The sequence below is a fragment of the Macaca fascicularis genome, chromosome 6 (assembly GCF_037993035.2).
Source record: "Macaca fascicularis isolate 582-1 chromosome 6, T2T-MFA8v1.1".
In the NCBI taxonomy this organism is placed as follows: Eukaryota; Metazoa; Chordata; class Mammalia; order Primates; family Cercopithecidae; genus Macaca; species Macaca fascicularis.
Genome location: NC_088380.1, coordinates 80392395 through 80414139, shown reverse-complemented (window position 1 = coordinate 80414139; position 21745 = coordinate 80392395). Strand labels below are relative to the sequence as shown.

At 40.0% G+C, this 21745-nt stretch overlaps 1 protein-coding gene across 2 annotated transcripts in view; it reads right to left on the bottom strand.

The window, feature by feature from the left end:
- Positions 1–21745, bottom strand: part of IQGAP2 (IQ motif containing GTPase activating protein 2) — a 310898-nt gene that overhangs the window by 265521 nt on the left and 23632 nt on the right. The window lies entirely within an intron of this gene.

The window sequence follows — 21745 nt, the reverse complement described above, 5'->3', positions numbered from 1 at the left end:
AGGTGGCGGGCGCCTGTAATCCCAGCTACTCGGGAGGCTAAGGCAGAAGAATCACTTGAACCCAGGAGACGAAGTTTGCAGGGAGCCGAGACCATACCATTGCACTCCAGCCTAGGCAACAAGAGTGAAACTCCATCTCAAATTAAAAAAAAGAAAAAAAAAAAAAAGAAAGAAAAGGTTAAAACGGTCAATTTTTGCCACAATTTAAAGATGTTTGTATAGCACGTTCTATATGCCAGGTGCTATTCTCAAGTCTTTGCAAATATTAACTCATTTAATCTTCACAACAGCCCTATGAGGCAGGTTTTATTATTATTGTCATCTTCACTATTATCCTTGTCCAGAGTCACACAGCTGGCAAGTGGCCAGAGCAGACACACGAATGCTGGCATCGAACTCCATCACCTTGCCCTAACCACTCTGTCCTGCTGCTTCTCAGTGAGTGAGACAGCTCAGCCTGTGGGATTGGCTAATCGTTTCACACAGAAACAGGGTAACAGATGCTATTGCTCACACGCCACTGGAAGAGTCCTAAAGACACCAGGCCACCCACCCCTCACTGTGATGTACTGAGGAATATTCCAAGGGCTCACCACATAGAGACAGATCTCATATCAAATTTAGCCTCTTCAACCAATTTCACAGAACCAAAGAGTTTCAGATTAGAAATGGTATCTCTCTGGTCTAATTCTCTTTAAGACAGAACTACTGCTAAACTACCCCGGAGAAGATACAAGTTCGCTTTCTTGTCTTTTATATATTTACATTTTCTTTTATTTCCAAAAAGTACTTAAGCCGATAGTCTATGAAAGAACCTAATCCCAGGAGGCTATGGGATGAAGGTTCTAGATCTGGCAGGAACCACCTTGAGCAAGTCATTTACCTTTTCTGGATTTTACTTCTTCGACTGCCAAGATAATTTTAAATCTTAAACAGTATTAATGGCTTAAGATTAGGTTAACATGTAGGGAAATACTTTTAAAAATTTTAAGTGCTGCTTTCATAATTCCAAGCACTTGGAAAGTTGTTAAAAAAAAATAACAATTTTGGCCGGGCATGGTGGCTCACGCCTGTAATCCCAGCACTTTGGGAGGCCAAGGCAGGCAGATCACCTAAGGTCAGGAGTTTGAGACCAGCCTGGCCAACGTGGTGAAACCCTGTCTCTACTAAAAATACAAAAATTAGCCAGGTATGGTGGTGGGCACCTGTAATCCCAGCTAATTGGGAGGCTGAGGCAGGAGATTTGCTTGAATCCAGGAGGCAGAGGTTGCAGTGAGCCGGTATTGTGCCACTGTACTCTAGCCTGGGCAACAAGAGTGAAACTCCATCTCAAAAAACAAAACAAAACAAAACAAAAACTTGTATTTACTGATGTAAGCATCTATTTCCTTTTTCTATTATTTCAATTTTCTTTATTTATTTTAAATAGAGACAGGGTCTCACTATGTTGCCCAGGCTGGTCCTGAACTCCTGAGCTCAAGTGATCCTCCTGCCTTGGCCTCCCAACATGATGGGATTACAGGCTTAAGCCACCGCACCCAGCCTATTGATTTTCTAACTCCATAATTCTTTCTACTATTGTAAGGAAGAGGTTCTCTCTCATTGATTTCTATTACACTTTACAATATATTGGAGGGTAAGATCATTCTAATTTGGTAGATGAAACTGAGCCAACCCATTCTTTAAACACAAATTTAGACTTGTGAATTCTATATTCAATCCCCTCCTGTAGTCAAATTATAAGCAAAAAATACACCAATGTGGCTATGAAATAGAAAAAATTGTAGAACTAAAACTTTATATAAGTATCTCATGAAACTAGAGTTTGCCCAATAAATGTGCTAAAACTTCACCCATCAAGTCTATAGCTGAACACTTGCTCTTTGACAAAACCCTGGATATGTTTCAGACATGAAATGTCATGTCCCACAGCAGCTGCCATTGTTAATTTACTAGGCTCTGTGCTAGTGGCCTGACATGTAAGTACTGATCTTTCCAACAACCCTGACTAGAGAGACGGCTTTATTTTCAGAGGAAGAAAACAGCTCAGAGAGCTGGAAACCTGCCCAAGGATTGGGTGCCAACCAGGCCAGAATCAGGGGTCAGATTCTAAAACTCATACTCTCTTCATATGACATTCTGTCCCCTCACTTTTTTTTTTAATTAAAAAAAAAAAAAAAACTTTTGGTGTTTTTAGAGATGAGGTCTCACTATGTTGGCCAGGCTGAACTTGAATTCCTAGGCTCAAATGATCTTCCCTTCTCATCCTCCCTAGCTGGACTACGGATGCATGCTGTCCTCTCATATATATCAAATGAGACATAGTTGAATTTTGGTTTGTAAATCCACCATAACTTTTGCTTCCATCCATTTCATACACCAGAGGACTGTTACACTGAAATGAGGTTCTGTAATGAGCAGATGATTTAAAACTCTGGAGACTATTTGTATATATTTTCCCGCTATAAATCCAGACACATCACTCTCTGTAGGGCAATAAGCATTCTCACTGTCCAGTCCCTTCCTGAAAAACTTTTCAACTACAAAATAGTGTATTTAAGCTTCCATTGCATGTCCCTTTAGACTCAAGCAGATTACGTGTGGTCTTTATGCCAGGTGTCATATTATTAAGTGATTTTATTTTATTTATTATCTTTTGAGACAGAGTTTCACTCTGTCACCCAGGCTGGAGTGCAGGGGCACGATCTTGTCTCACTGCAACCTCTGCCCCCCAGGTTCAAGTGATTCCTGTGCCTCAGCCTCCCATGTAGCGGGGATTACAGGCACCCGCCACCATGCCTGGCTAATTTTTTTTTTTTTTTTTTTTTTAGTAGAGATGGGGTTTCACCATGTTGGCCAGGCTGGTCTTGAACTCCTGATCTCAAGTGATCTGTCCACCTCAGCCTCCCAAAGTGCTGGGATTACAGGTGTGAGCCACCATGCCCAGCCTGTTAAGTGATTTTAAATGTAGGAGAAATAAGAAAGAATTGGGGTAACAGCTGAATAGGCACTCAGGTAAGCAAGGAAAGATGTTTACATGCACTATAGGTGAAAACCCTTCATCCCTGGGCAAGGTAGCATGAGTGACCAGCTGTGTTCTCATACTTGCCTTGTGGCTGTAAAACTGTACTATGTTGTTGGTTTACTTCGTGTGACAAAGGATTCACATTCCTTTCCCTCCCCATTATACAGACAGCTTAGTTATTCACTTCTATAACTATTCAGTGGGTTAAGTCAATTCATAGGTCTCTATTATGTCAAAGCCTGTAAATGTTATAATCTAGTTTCACTGTGATGTCATTTTTATTCAGAGAAATGAGATCAGACTATTAGAAGTTAAGTAAAGCTTCTTGTAATCAATCATACCATAGGTTTTCATTTTAATTGGAAAGATAGGAAGAAGAGAATTAGGTCCTCCACAGAAAAATTGAGAAACACAGTGTATACACATTCTCAATGAAGGCACTGTAGCCCAATACCTTTTTATAGCTTCCTTAACTTTCTCCACCTGCCTCAGACAACTCTGTGTTAATGTCTCATCTGAAGAGGGGGATAAGATCACATAGAAAAGAATTCAGCTACCTCATCTATGAGTGATTCAGGCTTTGGGTCCCTGTTTTCTTGCCAGTTCCTTTCTTTCCTCCCATGGCTATTCCCTAGCTAATGAGTAGGGTCCCCTCAACCCCCATTTTATAGGTAGAACAGCTCTTCCTGCTTCCAGGCATTAATACGAGCAAAGCTGAGTACCATTTTCTTAGTCCTCAAAGGCCTGAATTTCATTCCACATGTGCCATTCTGCTGTAACTCCTACTCAACACTCAGGCTTTGAATGCCCTCTTTATGGATGGCACAGGGGGATTTCTCATTCTTGCTTTCTTAAGGAAGGCAAAATTTCTTTAGTTTTGATATCTTTTACATGCCTGATGCAAGAGTGATTCTTCATCTGCAACAGTTCAGTCCACAAAGTTAACCAAAAGGTAGAACAGTAACAGGTATTAACAGCATAGGAGATCAAAGGTAGTGTTTGAATGGGAAAGGGTATCTGGCTATTTAACAGAACCAGAAGTGAAAATCAGTCCAAACATACCGCTGACATTCACGAATCCTACCACTGGCTTTGTAAGAAGTGGCATTATTACAGTTGTACTTTCCCTTACCAACATGTTCACTTTCTTCCAGGCTTTTAATTCCTTCTTTTTCTTCTGGTTCTTTTTCTCATATCCATGACTTAGACACAACCTCTTCAAAAGTAGGTACTTGAGGTAGTTAATTCCTGATTCTTTCCAGGAAGTGAAAAAGAGTTTACTAAAATGTGACAGACAAGACTTATAGATGAATGTGATTACACAGAGACAGGAAGAATCAATGAGCATCTCAGACTGTCAAGATAATGACAGCAATAAAAAGCATGCTAACCACTACTGAGCACTTATAGTTGTGCTAGACATTCTCCTAAACGCTTTACGCAAATTAACTAATTAACTCCTCACAAAACCTGTGTGAACAAAGTACTATTATTTCTGCTCACGAAATGAGGAAACCAACGCACAGAACCCAAGGACACTGAGCAGTCATTTGTAGGGCCTAGATTGGCATCAATGCAGTCTGGCTTCAGGGCCCTACTCCTTTTTTTTTTTTTTTTTTTTTTTTTTTTTTTTTTTTGAGATGGAGTCTTGCTCATGTTGCCCAGGCTGGAGTGCAATGGTACGATCTCAGCTCACTGCAACCTTCGCCTCCAAGGTTCAAGTGATTCTCCTGCCTCAGCCTTCTGAATAGCTGGGATCACAGGCACCCACCACCATGCCTGGCTAATTTTTGTATTTTTAGTAGAGACATGTTTTGCCATGTTGGCCAGGCTGCTCTCAAACTCCTGACCTCAAGATTCGCCTGCCTCAGCCTCCCAAAGTACTGGGATTACAGGCATGAGCCACTGCGCCTGGCCAGGGCCCTACTCTTAACTACTTACTAGGCTACGCTGCCTCAAGCCATCTCTGGTTAGATGGCAATAATGGGCTGTGTGCTCTCAATCACTGTCAACCTGGCCAGCCTAGAGTTCTTCTGCAGGTCAAAGAAATGAATACACACCCAGGATGCACTGAGGTGAGACACAGGTAACATGAGTAAAATCTGGTATTTGTAAGTCAAGAGATCACACATAGAAATTAATATCCTATCTTTCAAAATAGTCCCTAGAAGCTCTATGCTCATTTCAACTTGGCAGCCATTACTGAGCTTTAGGTGTCTCTTTTGGAATGTCCTTCAATTCAATTAATGTATTTTTAAAATTTTACTTTTTAAAAATATATAATTATAAAAAATTAAAATGCTTTTAAAAAGAGACAGGATCTCACTATGTTGGCCAGCTAAGTCTTGAACTCTTGGCCTCAAGCAATCCTCTCGCCTCAACCTCCCAAAGTGCTAGGATTACAGGCATGAACCAATATACCCAGCAGAAAATGTATTTCTATTAACTGTCCCCATAACTTCAGCAGAAATCTTACAAGCCAGAAGGGACTGGGGTCCAATCTTTAGCTTCAAACAGAATAACTGTCAGCCAATAATTTGGTATCCAGCTAAATTAAGCTTCATAAATCACGGAGAAATAAAGTCTTTTCCAGATAAGCAAGTGCTGAGTGAATTTGTCACAACCAGACCAACCCCACAAGAAATGCTAAAAGGAGTTATAAATCTTGAAACAAAAAGTCAATATGCAGTAGAATAAAAACTCTTGAAAACATAAAACTCACATGGCCTATAAAATAATAATATAAAAAGAAAACCAAGTATCTAGGTAACAATCAGTACAATGATTGGAATAGTACCTCACATGTCAATATTAACATTGAATATAAATAGCCTAAATGCTCCACTTAAAATACATAGATTGGCAAAATGGATTAAAACAAGACAAGACAAATATCTGCTTTCTTCAAGAGACTCATCTAACATACAGGGATCCAAATAAACTCAGTGTAAAGGAGTGAAAAAGATATTCCACGCAAATGGAAACCAAAAGAGAGCAAGAGTAGCTATTCTTACATCAGAAAAACAAAAATACTTTAAAACAACAACAGTAAAAAAGAAAAAAAAAGATGAAGAAGGTCATTATATAATAATAAAAGGATCAATCCAACAAGAAGATATTACCACCTAAATATATATGCACCTATCTCTGGAGCTCCCAGCTTCGTAAAACAATTACTACTGGACCTAAGAAAAGAGATAGACAGCAATACAATAATAGTACAGGACTTCAACACTCTACTGACAGCACTAGACAGATCATCAAAGCAGAAAGTCAACAAAGAAACACTGGACTTAAACCACACTCTAGAACAAATGAACCTAACAGATATTTACAAAACATTCTACCCAAGAACTACAGACTATACATTCTTCTCAACACATGGAACATTCTCCAAGATAGACCATATAATAGTCCACAAGTCTCAATAAAATTAAAGAAATAATTTTATGAAGTATCTTCTCAGACCACAGTGGAATAAAACTAGAAATCAACTCCAAAAGTAACCTTCAAACTATACAAATACATGGAAATTAATCTGCTCCGGAATGACTTTTAGGTTAACAATGAAATCAAGATGGAAATTTAAAAATTCTTTGAATTGAATGATAATAATGACACAAGTTATCAAAGCCTCTGGGATACAGCAAAAGCAGTGCTAAGATGAAAGTTTACAGCACTAAATGCCTACATCAAAAAATCAGAAAGATCACAAATTGACAACAAAACACCTCAAGGAACTAGAGAAACAAGAAGAAACCAAACCTAAAACTAAAAAAAAAAAAAGGATTAGAGCAGAACTAAATGAAATTTAAACAAAAAATACAAAACATCAGTGAAACAAAGTTATTTCTTTGAAAAGATAAGCAAAATTGATAAATCATTTGCTAAACTAACCAAGAAAATGAGAGAGAAGATTCAAATAAACTGAAATAGAAATGAAATGAAGGCCAGGCATGGTGGCTCATGCCTGTAATCATAGCACTTTGGGAGGCCAAGGTGGGTGGATCACCTGAAGTCAGGAGTTTGAGACCATCCTGGCCAAGATGGTGAAAGCCCATCTCTGCTAAAAATACAAAAATTAGCCGGGTATGGTGGTGCATGCCTATAATCCCAACTGCTCAGGAGGCTGAAGCAGGAGAATTGCTTGAACCTGGGAGGTGGAGGCTGCAGTGAGCCAAGATCATGACATGGCACTCCAGCCTGGACAACAGAGCAAGACTTCATCTCATAAAAGGAAAGAAATGAAAATGAAGCCCATTACAACCAACACCACAGAAATACAAAGGATCACTTGAGAATACTATGAACTCCTCTGTGCACACAAACTAAAAAAATCTAGAGGAAATGGATGAATTCCTGGAAACATACAACCTTCCTAGCTTGAATCAGGAAGACACAGAAATCCTGAAGAGATCAATAACAAGAACTGAGATTGAATCAATAATTTTAAACCTGCCAAAGAAAAAATAGCCCAGGGCCACATGGATTACAGCTGAACTCTACCAGACATTCAAAGAAGAATTGATACCAATCCTACTGAAACTATTTCAAAAGATTGAGAAAGAGGAATCCTCCCTAACTCATTCTATGAAAGCTAGTATCACCCTGATACCAAAGCCAGAAAAGGACATAACAAAAACAAAAACAAACAAACAAAAAAAACTACAGACCAATACACCTGATGAATATAGATGCAAAAATCTTCAACAAAATACTAGCAAACCAAATCCAACAACACATCAAAAAGATAATACCATTTGACCCAGCAATCCCATTACTCAGTATATATCCAAAAGAATATAAATCATTCTATTATAAAGATGTATGCATGTGTATGTTCATTACGGCACTATTTACAATAGCAAAAAATCAACCCAAATGCCCATCCATGATAGATTGGATAAAGCAAATGTGGTAAATATACACCATGGAATACTATGCAGCCATAAAAAGGAATGAGACCATGTCCTTTGCAGGGACACGGATGGAGCTGGAAACCATTATCCTTAGCAAACTAACAGAGGAACAGAAAACCAAACACTGCACGTTCTCACTTGTAAATGGGAGCTCAACAATGAAATCACATGGACACAGGAAGGGGAACAACACACAGTGGGGCCTGTGGGGAGGGGGGCGGGGAGCTATTATCAGGATAAATAGCTAATGTCTGTGGGGCTTAACACCTAGGTGAGGGTTGATAGGTGCAGCAAACCACCATGGCACACTTTTACCTATGTAATAAACCTGCACATCCCACACATAAATCTTGGAACTTAAATAAAATAAAATAAAATAATTTTTAAAAAGATAGGCCAGGCATGGTGCTCCTACCTGTAATCCTAGCATTGGGAGGCTGAGGAGAGCAGATTGCCTGAGCTCAGGAGTTCAAGACCAGCCTGGGCAATGTGGCAAAACCCCATCTCTACTAAAAATACAAAAAACTAGCTGGGCATGGTGGTTGGTGCCTGTAATCTCAGCTACTTGGGAGGCTGAGACATGGGAATCACTTGAACACAGGAGGCAGAGGTTGCAGTGAGTCGAGATTGCGCCATAGGACTCCAGCCTGAGCAACAGAACAAAGCTCTGTCTTAAAAAAAAAAAAGATAATACACCACCATAATCAAGAGGCTTTCAACCCAGGAATGCAGGGATGGTTTAACATATCTAAGTCAATAAATGTATGTTTAACATATAATGTATGTTTAACATATACATATAAATGTATGTATACATTTGGATGTATGTATAACAAACATATGCATGTATAACATAAACATATAAATGTATGTTTAAAATACATAAGGCAATACACCATATAAACAGAATTAAATACAAAACCATGATTGGCTGGGCATGGTGGCTCATGCCTGTAATCCCAGTACTTCGGGAGGCTGAGGCAGGTAGATCACGAGCTCAAGACAGTGAGACCATCCTGGCCAACATGGTGAAACCCTGTCTCTACTAAAAATATCAAATTAGCTGAGTGTGGTGGCACATGCCTGTAGTCCCAGCTACTTGGGAGGCTGAGGCAGGAGAATCACTTGAACCCGGGAGGTGGAGGTTGCAGTGAGCCGAGATTGTGTCACTGCACTCCAGCCTGGCAACAGAGCAAGACTGTCTCAAAAAAAAAAAAAAAATATATATATATATATATATATGTGTGTGTGTATATGTGTGTGTGTGTGTGTGTGTGTATATCATATGACAAACCCACAAGCCAACATTACATTGAATGGGGAAAAGTCAAAAGCATTCCCCCTGAGTATTGGAACAAGACAGGGATGCCCGCTTTCACCACTTCTATTCAACATACTACTAGAAGTTCTAGACAGAGCAATCAGGTAAGAGAAAGAAATAAAGGGCATCCAAATTGGAAAAGACAAAGTCAAACTATCATTGTTTGCTGATGATATGATCATTTATCTAGAAAACTCAAGACTTCTCCAAAAGACTCCTAGATTTGAAAAAATACGTTTGGTAAAGTCTCAGGTTACAAAATCAATGTACACAAATCAATAGCACTACTATACACCAACAATGACCAAGCTCAGAATCAAATTAAGAGCTCAATCCCTTTTACAATAGCTGCCAAAACAACAACAATAACAACAACAACAACAACAAACCAAACCCAAGAATATACTTAACTAAGGAGGTGAAACATCGCTACAAGGAAAACTACAAAACACTGCTGAAAGAAATCACAGATGATACAAGCAAATGTAAACATATCCTGTGCTTATGCATTGGAAGAATCAATATTGTGACAATGACCATACTGCCTAAAGCAATCTACAAATTCAATGCAATTCCTTTCAAAATACCAACATCATTTTTTTTTATTATACTTTATATTCTAGGGTACATGTGCATAACGTGCAGGTTTGTTACATATGTATACATGTGCCAATGTTGGTGTGCTGCACCCATTAACTCGTCATTTACATTAGGTATATCTCCTAATGCTATCCCTCCCCCACCCCCAACAATAGGACCTGGCGCGTGATGATCCCCTTCCTGTGTCCAAGTGTTCTCATTGTTCAATTCCCACCTATGAGTGAGAACTTGCCGTATTTGGTTTTCTGTTCTTGCGACAGTTTGCTGAGAATGATGGTTTCCAGCTGCATCCATGCCCCTACAAAGGACATGAACTCATCCTTTTTTATGGCTGCATAGTATTCCATGGTGTATATGTTCCACATTTTCTTAATCCAGTCCATCATTGATGGACATTTGGGTTGGTTCCAAGTCTTTGCTATTGTGAATAGTGCTGCAATAAACATACATGTGCATGTGTCTTTATAGCAGCATGATTTATAATCCTTTGGGTATATACTCAGTAATGGGATGGCTGGGTCAAATGGTATTTCTAGTTCTAGATCCTTGAGGAATCGCCACACTGTCTTCCACAATGGTTGAACTAGTTTACAGTCCCACCAACAGTGTAAAAGTGTTCCTATTTCTCCACATCCTCTCCAGCACCTGTTGTTTCCTGACTTTTTAATGATCACCATTTTAACTGGTGTGAGATGGTATCTCATTTTGGTTTTGATTTGCATTTCTCTGATGGCCAATGATGATGAGCATTTTTTCATGTGTCTGTTGGCTGCATAAATGTCTTCTTTTGAGAAGTGTCCGTTCATATCCTTTGCCCACTTTTTGATGGGGTTTTTTTTTCTTGTAACTTTGTTTGAGTTCTTTATAGGTTCTGGATATTAGCCCTTTGTCAGATGAGTAGATTGCAAAATTTTTCTCCCATTCTGTAGGTTGCCTGTTCACTCTGATGGTAGTTTCTTTTGCTGTGCAGAAGCTCTTTAGTTTAATTAGATCCCATTTGTCAATTCTGGCTTTTGTTGCCATTGCTTTTGGTGTTTTAGACATGAAGTCCTTGCCCATGCTATGTCCTGAATGGTATTGCCTAGGTTTTCTTCTAGGGCTTTTATGGCTTTAGGTCTAACATTTAAGGCTCTAATCCATCTTGAATTAATTTTTGTATAAGGTGTAAGGAAGGGATCCAGTTGCAGCTTTCTACTTATGGCTAGCCAGTTTTTCCCAGCACCATTTATTAAATAGGGAATCCTTTCCCCATTGCTTGTTTTTGTCAGGTTTGTCAAAGATCAGATGGCTGTAGATGTGCGGTATTATTTATCAGTGCTCTGTTCTGTTCCATTGGTCTATATCTCTGTTTTGGTACCAGTACCATGCTGTTTTGGTTACTGTAGCCTTGTAGTATAGTTTGAAGTCAGGTAGCCTGATGCCTCCAGCTTTGTTGTTTTGCCTTAGGATCGTCTTGGCAATGCGGGCTCTTTTTTGGTTCCATATGAACTTCAAAGTAGTTTTTTCCAATTTTGTGAAGAAAGTCATTGGTAGCTTAATGGAGATGGCACTGAATCTACAAATTACCTTGGGCAGTATGGTCATTTTCACGATATTGATTCTTCTTATCCATCAGCATGGAATGTTCATCCATTTGTTTGTGTCCTCTTTTATTTCATTGAGCAGTGGTTTGTAGTTCTCCTTGAAGAGGTCCTTCACATCCCTTGTAAGTTGGATTCCTAGGTATTTTATTCTCTTTGAAGCAATTGTGAATGGGAGTTCACTCATGATTTGGCTTTCTGTTTGTCTGTTATTGGTGTATAAGAATGCTTGTGATTTTTGCACATTGATTTTGTATCCTGAGACTTTGCTGAAGTTACTTATCAGCTTAAGGAGATTTTGGGTTGAGACGATGGGGTTTTCTAAATATACAATCATGTCATCTGCAAACAGGGACAATTTGACTTCCTCTTTTCCTAATTGAATACGCTTTATTTCTTTCTCTTGCCTGATTGCCCTGGTCAGAACTTCCAACACTACGTTGAATAGGAGTGGTGAGAGAGGGCATCCCTGTCTTGTGCCAGTTTTCAAGGGGAATGCTTCCAGTTTTTGCCCAGTCAGGATGATATTGGCTGTGGGTTTGTCATAAATAGCTCTTATTATTTTGAGATATGTTCCATCAGTACTGAATTTATTGAGAGCTTTTAGCATGAAGGGCTGTTGAATTTTGTCAAAGGCCTTTTCTGCATCTATTGAGATAATCATGTGGTTTTCGTCTTTGACTATTCAGGCTCTTTTTTGGTTCCATATGAACTTTAGGATGTTTTTTTTCTAGTCATGTGAAAAATGATGTTGGTTTTTGCCTTCGGTTCAGTTTAAAAATGATAAAGGGGATATCACCACCGACCCCACAGAAATACAAACTACCATCAGAGAATACTATCAACACCTCTATGTAAATAAACTAGAAAACCTAGAAGAAATGGATAAATTCCTGGACACATACACTGTCTCAAGACTAAACCAGGAAGAAATGGAATCCCTGAATAGACCAATAACAGATTCTGAAATTGAGGAAATAATTAATAGCCTACCAACCAAAAAAAGTCCAGGACCAGACGGATTCACAGCCGAATTCTACCAGAGGTACAAGGAGGAGCTGGTACTATTCCTTCTGAAATTATTCCAATCAATAGAAAAAGAGGGAATCCTCTATAACTCATTTTATGAGGCCAACATCATCCTGATACCAAAGCCTGGCAGAGACCCAACAAAAAAAGAGAATTTTAGACCAATATCCCTAATGAACATCGATGCAAAAATCCTCAAGAAAATACTGGCAAACTGAATCCAGCAGCACATCAAAAAGCTTATCCACCATGATCAAGTGGGCTTCATCCCTGGGATGCAAGGCTGGTTCAACATACGCAAATCAATAAACGTAATCCAGCATATAAACAGAACCAAAGACAAAAACCAACATCATTTTTCACATGACTAGAAAAAAAAATCCTAAAGTTCATATGGAACCAAAAAAGAGCCTGAATAGTCAAAGCAATCCTAAGCAAAAAGAACAAATCTGGAGGTATCACATTACCTGATGTCAAATTATACTGCAAGGCTATAGTTACCAAAATAGCATGGTCCTGGTATAAAAGCAGATACACAGACCAATGAAACATAAATAAAGAACTCAAAGCCAAATTCAACCAAGTGATCTTTGACAAAACATACAAAAACATAAATTGGAAAAGGATACCCTATTTAATAATTGGTGCTGGGAAAACTGGATAGCCACATATAGAAGAATGAAACTGGATCCCTCTCATTGTATACAAAAATTAACTCAAGAGGGCTCAAAGACTTAAATCTAAGACCTGAAACTATAAAAATTATAGGAGAAAATCCAGGAAAAACTCTTTTGGACATTGGCCTAGGCAAAGAATTTATGACTAACACCCTAAAATCAAACATGACAAAAACAAATAAATGGGACCTAACTAAACTAAAAAGCTTCTGCACAGCAAAAGAAATAACCATCAGAGTAAACAGACAACACACCAAATGGGAGAAAATATCTGCAAACTATGCATACAACAAGGTCTAATAACCAGAATCTACAAGGAACTCAAATCAGCAAGAGAAAAAAAAAAAAAAAGAATCCCATCAAAAAGTGAGTAAATGACATGAGTAGACATTTCTCAAAAGAAAATATAAAAATGGCTAACAAACACACGAAAAACTGCTCAACATCACTAATCAGGGAAATGCAAATTAAAATCACATGAGATACCACCTTACTCCAGTCAAAATGGCCACTAATAAAAAGTCAAAAAACAATAGATGTTGCCATAGATGTGGTGAAAAGGGAATGTTTATACACTGCTGGTGAGAATGTAAATTAGTACAACCTCTATGAAAAACAGTATGAAGATTTCTTAAAGAACAAAAAGTAGATCTACCATTCAATCCAGTCATCACACTACTGGGTATCTACCCAAAAGAAAAGAAGTCATTATATAAAAAAGACACCTGCATGTGTAATGCAGTATAATTCACAATTGCAAAGATATAGGACCAATCTAAGTGCCCATTGACCAATAAGTGGATAAAGAAAATATGGACTATATATACTACGGAATACTACTCAGCCATAAAAAAAGAATGAAATAATGTCTTTTGCAGCAACTTGGATGGAGCTGGAGGTCATTGTTCTAAGTGAAATAACTCAGGAATGGAAAATCAAACACCGTTAATGTTCTCACTTATAAGGGAGCTAAGCTATGGGTAAGCAAAGGCATACAGAGTGGCATAATGGACTTTGGAGACTCAGAAAGAGGAGGGTGGGAGGGGAAAGAGGGATATAAAACTATGTATTGCGCACAATGTACACTACTCAGGTGACAAGCACACTCAAAATCTCAGAATTCACCACTATGCAATTCATCCACATGCCAAAAACCCTTGTACCCCCAAAGCTATTGAAATTTTTTAAAATTTTTAAATATATCCTTAATCTTGGTCGTTAAAAGTGCATCAGGTGTTTGCAAACAACCAGTAGTCAACCTGAACCAAGCCTAGAGAATATGGTGGCATATTGAAGGTTATTTACTTTTAGATTAGTTTTTCCTTCCTGGCTTATAACATGAATCTGAGGGCAATTCTAAAGAAAGTAATGAAAAACCCTGAACCACAGGAGTTGATTGGAAGGATGTTATTTATTGAAATATTTAAGAGCTAATTTGTTTTATAGCCTCATAACTTCAAAGTTATATCTGACAGGTAAGAAACTTTTCCCTCGGGTTTCTTCTCAATGTAAAGATGACTACGAGAATTCCTTGGATGTGACAAATAGGAAAACACTGAAGTTAAGAATCAGCTATAACATAAAATACTCTGAATTTGAATCCCAGTTGTGATATTAACCAATCTCTATGCCTCAACTTCCTGACATTTGTAAAACGGGATGTTATCTAACTAGTCAGGGTTCAGGCAGGAAAAAAATGGTACTCAAAACAAAGTCTAATTACAAAAGTCTACTTACAAAGAGTTTAATAACAGACATTTTACAAAGACATGAATAAGGTAAGGGAAACTAGCAAGAATTGTTGGGTTCTTGGGAGCCTAGCAACAGCAAAGCCATCACCTCCCCTAGGTCTGAAGGGGTAGGAGAGCTTATGTGCATTTTTGTTTGTTTGTTTAAGTGTTTTTGAGGAGGAGGATTAGTTGCCAGATTTCAGCAAGCATTTAGCTGCAACAACAGCTGTAAGAGAGGGTCACCCTATGGGAGCTGTGGCTTTCAGCAGAGGAACATAGCACCACCAATCACCCAGAGCCTTAAGCCTTGGATAAAAGACTTAAATCTAAGACCTAAAACCATAAAAGTTCTAGAAGAAAACCCAGGAAAAACTCTTCTGGACATTGGCCTATGCAAAGAATTTATGACTAAGACCCTAAAAGCAAATATGTCAAAAACAAATAAATGGAACCCAACTAAACTAAAAAGCATCTGCACAACAAAAGAAATAACCATCAGAGTAAACATGAGAGAAAAGCGTCTGCAAATATTTGGGGTACCACCCAGGTACTCCACAATTCTTGCTAGTTTCCCTTACCTTGTTCACATCTTTGTGAAATTTGTCATTAAACTCTTTGCAATTACACTGTTTTGAGTACCATTTCTTTCCTGCCTGAACCCTGACTAGTTAAATAATATCCCATTTTAACAAATGTGAGGAAGTTGAGGGAAGGAGGGAGCGGGGGAAATAAATACCCAAAAGCCACAGGGCCCAAAAGCCACAGGGCAAGGGGCCCCAGATGTGATCCATAATGGTCTGCCTCCCAGGGCACAGAGCATGGTGGATCAGAAAGAGCAAACAGAGTATGCAGCCAGGTGTATCTCTCAAAGTTGTGATGAGCCGATTTTCTCATAATCACTTATTTTATGTTTCTGTCTATCCTACTAAACCATAAATGTTATACAGGCAGGAAGTATCAGCTAACTCACTGCCCAGCCAAAGCACAGCTCAGTCCCTGGCACCGTGTAAGTTACTCTTACTACTTCTTGTATGACACTAATTTAAATAACATAATTGTTTGAAAAATGAGGCATGATCCGGTTACTATACAACACAGGAAGAAAGTAGAGGACTGACACCTTTAAAATGTAACTCTAGATCTCCATCTTGGCTTCTATCCTGTTCTATTAGTTTGAGGGGTATGTGATGCTCCAAAAAACCCACCCCCAGAAGATTAGCTCAGAAATAGACCAGCCTGGGCTGAGCATGGTGACTCATGCCTGTAATCCCAGAACTTGGGGAGGCCAAGGTGGATGGATCACGTGAGGTCAGGAGTTTGAGACCAGCCTGGCCAACAGAGTAAAATCCTGTCTCTACTCAAAACACAAAAATTAGCCTGGCGTGGTGGTACATGCCTGTAATCCCAGCTATTTGGGACGCTGAGGCATGAGAATTGTTTGAACCCGGGAGGGAGAGGATGCAGTGAGCTGAGATCGCACCACTGAACTCCAGCCTGGGTGACAGAGCAAGACTCCATCTCAAAAAAAGAAAAAAAAAAGAAAGAAAGAAAGAAATAGACCAATCTGAATTCCATTAAAGTCATAAATCTTTCCTAATGTCATTGAATTTCCTTAATTTGATTATTATCTATATTAGGAATATAGCTAATTCCATTTGGGAGATAATACAAGCTTAAGCAGCTCAACCCAACATGAATATGCCTACTCTTAATTTCTACTAAAATCATTATAAAAAGACCATTTGGAATCACCACACATTCCAGGAACTGCTGCCACTGAGGAGATTGTCTGAGCAATAAGAGGAACAAAAAACAGTAAGACTGGCATTCTTTTTTTTTTTTTTTTTGATACAGAGTCTTGTTCTGTCGCCAGGCTGGAGTGCAGTGGTGCACTCTTGGCTCACTGCAACCTCTGCCTCCCAGGTTCAAGCAATTCTTCTGCCTCAGCCTCCCGAGTAGCTGAGACTACAGGCACGCACTACCACGCTCAGCTAATTTTTGTATTTTTAGTAGAGCTGGTGTTTCACCATGTTGGCAGGATGGTCTCGATCTCTAGACCTCGTGATCCACCCGGCTTGGTCTCCCAAAGTGTTGGGAGGCATGAGCCACCATGCCCGGCCAAGACTGGCATTCTTCAATTTCTCTCACAACTACAAAGCATATCAAACAGCCTAGTGCCCATCTGTGCCCAGGCCAACCTACTGTACCGATTCATATAATAAAATACTAGGAAAGCAAAGTTCAGTAACAGTCCCAGGAAGAAAAATGTTTACCAAATTAAATTACACTTTATATTTTATATTAAAATATGAAACATACTTTATATTTTTTATATTTCTAAAGTAACCAAATTAAATTTAATGTATTTTAGAAGTTAAAATCTCACTTAGCAATTCATATCATAAGAGCGATATAGGGCCTGGCGCGGTGGCTCACGCTTGTAATCCTAGCACTTTGGGGGGCCGAGACGGGCGGATCACAAGGTCAGGAGATCGAGACCATCCTGGCTAACATGGTGAAACCCCGTCTCTACTAAAAGTACAAAAAACTAGCAGGGCGAGGTGGCGGGCGCCTGTAGTCCCAGCTACTCGGGAGGCTGAGGCAGGAGAATGGCGTAAACTCGGGAGGCGGAGCTTGTAGTGAGCTGAGTTCCCGCCACTGCACTCCAGCCTGGGTGACAGAGCAGACTTCGTCTCAAAAAAAAAAAAAAAAAAAAAAAGCGATATAGGAAAACATAATACATCTAAAAATTTAAACAGCATAGAACTATAGAATAAGTGGGTTCTCCTTCCTATTACCTACCCAAGTCCTACTCTCATTTACAGTAGAAATCCCCACTAACAGTTTAATGTAATTTTTAAGACTATTTTCTGAATTTTTACATATATATGTACATGTTAAGTTAAAATACTCATGAATCATCGCATACATGTTTTTCTGTAAATATTTTTTTTACTTAACAGATCTTGGACATATTCTTATATAATTACATATAGAGCTACCTCATTCTTTTAAGAGTCTGCATCATATTCCTAATGTAAATATTTTATTTATAATTTATTTGAACTACTCCCCATTTGCTAGGCATTTAGGTTAACTTGAATTTTTCTACTCAACGCAATTATTTTCATTAATTCTCACAATATACACAGTTCATGTTTTTCCCCCATTTACAATTAACTCATTCTTGACACAGCTTTGCTGACTTCTACTCAAGCTCATCTTTCATTGAATTAGCACCATGGTGGAACATGAAATGGTTTATGTGCTTTTTCTGTTTAAGTGGTTGTGAATTTTTTTATTCCTTCCACTGAGAGGCAGGTCCCCTCTCCTTGAATCTGGGGAGACTTGCAATAGCTTCTACCAATAAAGAGTGGCAGAAATGCTGTTATCTGACTTCCAAAGCTAAGTTATAAAAATCCACGCAGCTTCCACGTGGTCTCTTGGAACATTTGTTCTGTGGAGACGCTCACTCTCGGAACCCTCCCACTTGGGAAGCCAGCCGCCATGCTGCAAGAAGCCTGAGCTCCATGAGGTGTCAACTCGCAGATGCTCTGGTAAACAGCCCCCCCTGAGTCCAGCCTTCAAGTCATCCCACCCCATTTACCAGGCATATAGGTGGAGAAGCTTCCAGATGATTCCCAGCTGAAGCTCGTTAATTGGTCCAGTAAATGGAGCAGAGACAGGCCATTCCCACTGTGTCCTGTCTGGATTCCTGACCCAAAGAATCTGTGCAAATAAGATGGTGGTGGTTTTATTCCACGAAGTTTTGAGGTGTAACATAGAGCTCAGTTACACAGAACACTATGCAGCTGGAACCACGTACATAGGTCTGCCTGGCTAATTCAGGCAGGTAACATTTTTCACACCTAAAATCCTATTACTTCCAGCTATAAAGACAAGTCCAAGGATTCTGAGGCTGCACTAGGACCTCAAATCAGTCTTTAAATCACTGGAACTCTTGTCCCCACCCACAGGCTAGAGGTATCTACTCTCTCTACCTAGATGGATGCTGTGAGAAAACTAAAAAATGTCCTAAATCCTAAACAAATGAAACAGTCGTGTGTGTGTGTGCATGCACGCATGTGTGTGTCTCCTTTTCATTCCCCTGGAAGACAAACGCAAATCTTTAGTGAACTTGGGATTGAAGGTTTGGGCAGGATCTCTGGACTTCAGTTCTCCCACAAAGACTTTCATAAGTTGATGTTCTTCTAATTTCAAAGAATTATGAATAGCACAAGTTTACTTTAACACCCTTCATTAAGGTGATGGGAATGTTAATTAATTTTAACATATATATATTTTTTAAAAGAGAAAAACAGGAATAAAAACTAAAAAGAAAAATGCCTTAAGTATACAAAATGATTATATTTGGGTAGTAAGGTCAAAAAGTATCTGTAAGAGAAAACATATATGACCCACTTCTCAACGGAAGGAATCACTTTTCATTTCAGATGTTTTTCTAGGAAAGCAATGTACTTCTAGAATTTTTTTTTTTTTCTTTTTTTTTGAGACAGAGTCTCGCTCTGTCACCCACTGAAACCTCTGTCTCCCAGGTTCAGGTGATTCTCCTGCTTCGGTCTCCAGAGTAGCTGTGACTACAGGCATGTGCCACCATGCCTGGCTAATTTATGTATTTTTAGCAGAGGTGGTATTTCACCATGTTGGCCAGCCTGGTCTCGAACTCCTGACCTCAGGTGATCTGCCTGCCTTGGCCTCCCAAAGTGCTGGGATTACAGACGTGAGCCACCATACCTGGCCAAGAAACTTTTTTTTTTTTAAGTTGGTTTAATAAGCAATGGAAAGACGCTGCCCACTTACAGATTAAGATTCAGGGTAGTCATGGTGATTCACTCCTGTAATCCCAGCACTTTGGGAGGCTGAGATGGGTGGATCACTTGAGGTCAGGAGTTTGAGACCAACCTGACCAAAATGGTGAAACCCCATCTCTACTTAAAAAATACAAAATTAGCTGGGCGTGGTGGCGCACACCTGTAATCCCAGCTACTTGGGAAGCTGAGGCAGGAGAATCGCTTGAACTCAGGAGGTGGAGGTTGCAGTGAGCCGAGATCACGCCATTGTACTCCAGGCAACAAGAGCAGAATTCCATCTCAAAAAAAAAAAAAAAAAAAAAAGATTCAAAGCAAAGTCCTGGCACAGAACAGTGGGTTCCAGGGCTCCCCATCTTCCTTTGCATTACCAGATTTAAACATTTTACTCACTTCACTTCGTGCCCGATACCACACCCTACTCCTTCTCCCTTCCCAGGTACCCAGCAGACCCACAGCAACAAAGCCTTCAGGGTAACAAGGGCAGCACTGAGCTAGGAAAGAAGGTGTCTGGCTGCCCATCGCCCTGCAGAGCTGGACAAGCAGAAAGGCAGGCCAAAGCCCTTCTGAGGGGCTAGTTCTCCTCTGTGAGTCTCTGCTCAAACCACACCCAGGGAGCCACCAAATAGCTCAGAGTCTAACAGTTCAAGCTGCTGCCTCTCTGGGGCTGCTTTGTCCCTTCAGTGCCCATTCAGGGGGTACAGCCATCTGTCTCAGGCTGTCCTGTTAAACTGCTCCCCTCAGTGCCAGGTAAGGCGCTGCAGGCATTGGTCCTCCCACTGCTTGACAGTCTGCAAGGCTGCAGACGGGCTCCGGGGCTCACCTCCAGTGCACAGAAGGGTCTGCGAGCAGCCCTGCACACGACAGATTGCCGAAAGCTTATGCTGCCCCCGCGCAGAGCCTTTCATCATCCTCCTGGACATATGTGCCAACTTTTCTTTTACTGTCAAGAACTGGTCCATAGCAGAACCTCACTACTAAGTGTGGCCTGGAGACCTGCAGTGCCGGCATCACCTGGGAGCTTGTTACACACGCAGAGTCTCGGGGCAGAGTCTCGGGGCCCAGCCCAGACTTGCGGGAACCGAATCTGCAATTTCACCAAATCCTCAAATGACACATGCGTATTCAAGTGTGGGAAGCATGGTTCTAGAGAACCCCCATTTAAAATGGAACGTTTCTGTCAGGATAAAACCTAGGATGCTAGTCACAGTAGAAATTTTGAAAAAATAGTTTTAAGTTGTGGGAACAAGCATAATCCTATTCCCGGCAGAAAGACCTCATTATTCATGCACTCTTGAAAGGGGAGGAGGGAGAGCTCAGCTCACTTTATTTCAAAGCCAAATCCAAGAGCATGAAAGTGAGGGTATTTCATTTTAAATCACCACCCACCGTCACAACACTAATTGGTCCAGTAAATGGTATTATAAAAGCTTAAGGTGGGAGCTTGGCCAGGCAACACACAGCTGCACAAAAAGAAATGTCCAGAAAACAATTTTGTTTCTTTACTTATAACAGTGATTCTTAACCGGGGACATGTGACAATGTCTGGAAACATTTTGTGTTGTCACAAGTGAAGGGGACTGCAACTGGAATTGAGTGTGTCAGGGATGATGCTAAACATCCTACAATGCACAAGTCAGCACCCCACAAGCAAGAATTGTCCAATCCTAAACATCAGCAGTGCTGAGGCTGAGAAACCCTGACCTACAGGATTAACTCTAATGGTATTTTCTCTTCTCTCTCAGTGCCCACCACCCATTATGTACTGATCACTCCACTATGCAACTCATTTTTCAGTGAAGTCCTGCACGCGCGCGCACACACACACACACACACACACACACACACACACACACACCCTCCATGGTTTTCTCCCGCTTGGCTCAGAGAAGAGCCTGCCATTGAGTGTGTGACAGCCAGGGATGGAGGGGCAGGGGCCCTGTCCTTTCATCAAGAAGGGCCCCTACTTGTCCTTCCTCATTACCCATGCAGCACAGGCCTTAGGTTACCTATTATAAAATCATGGACTGTGAGA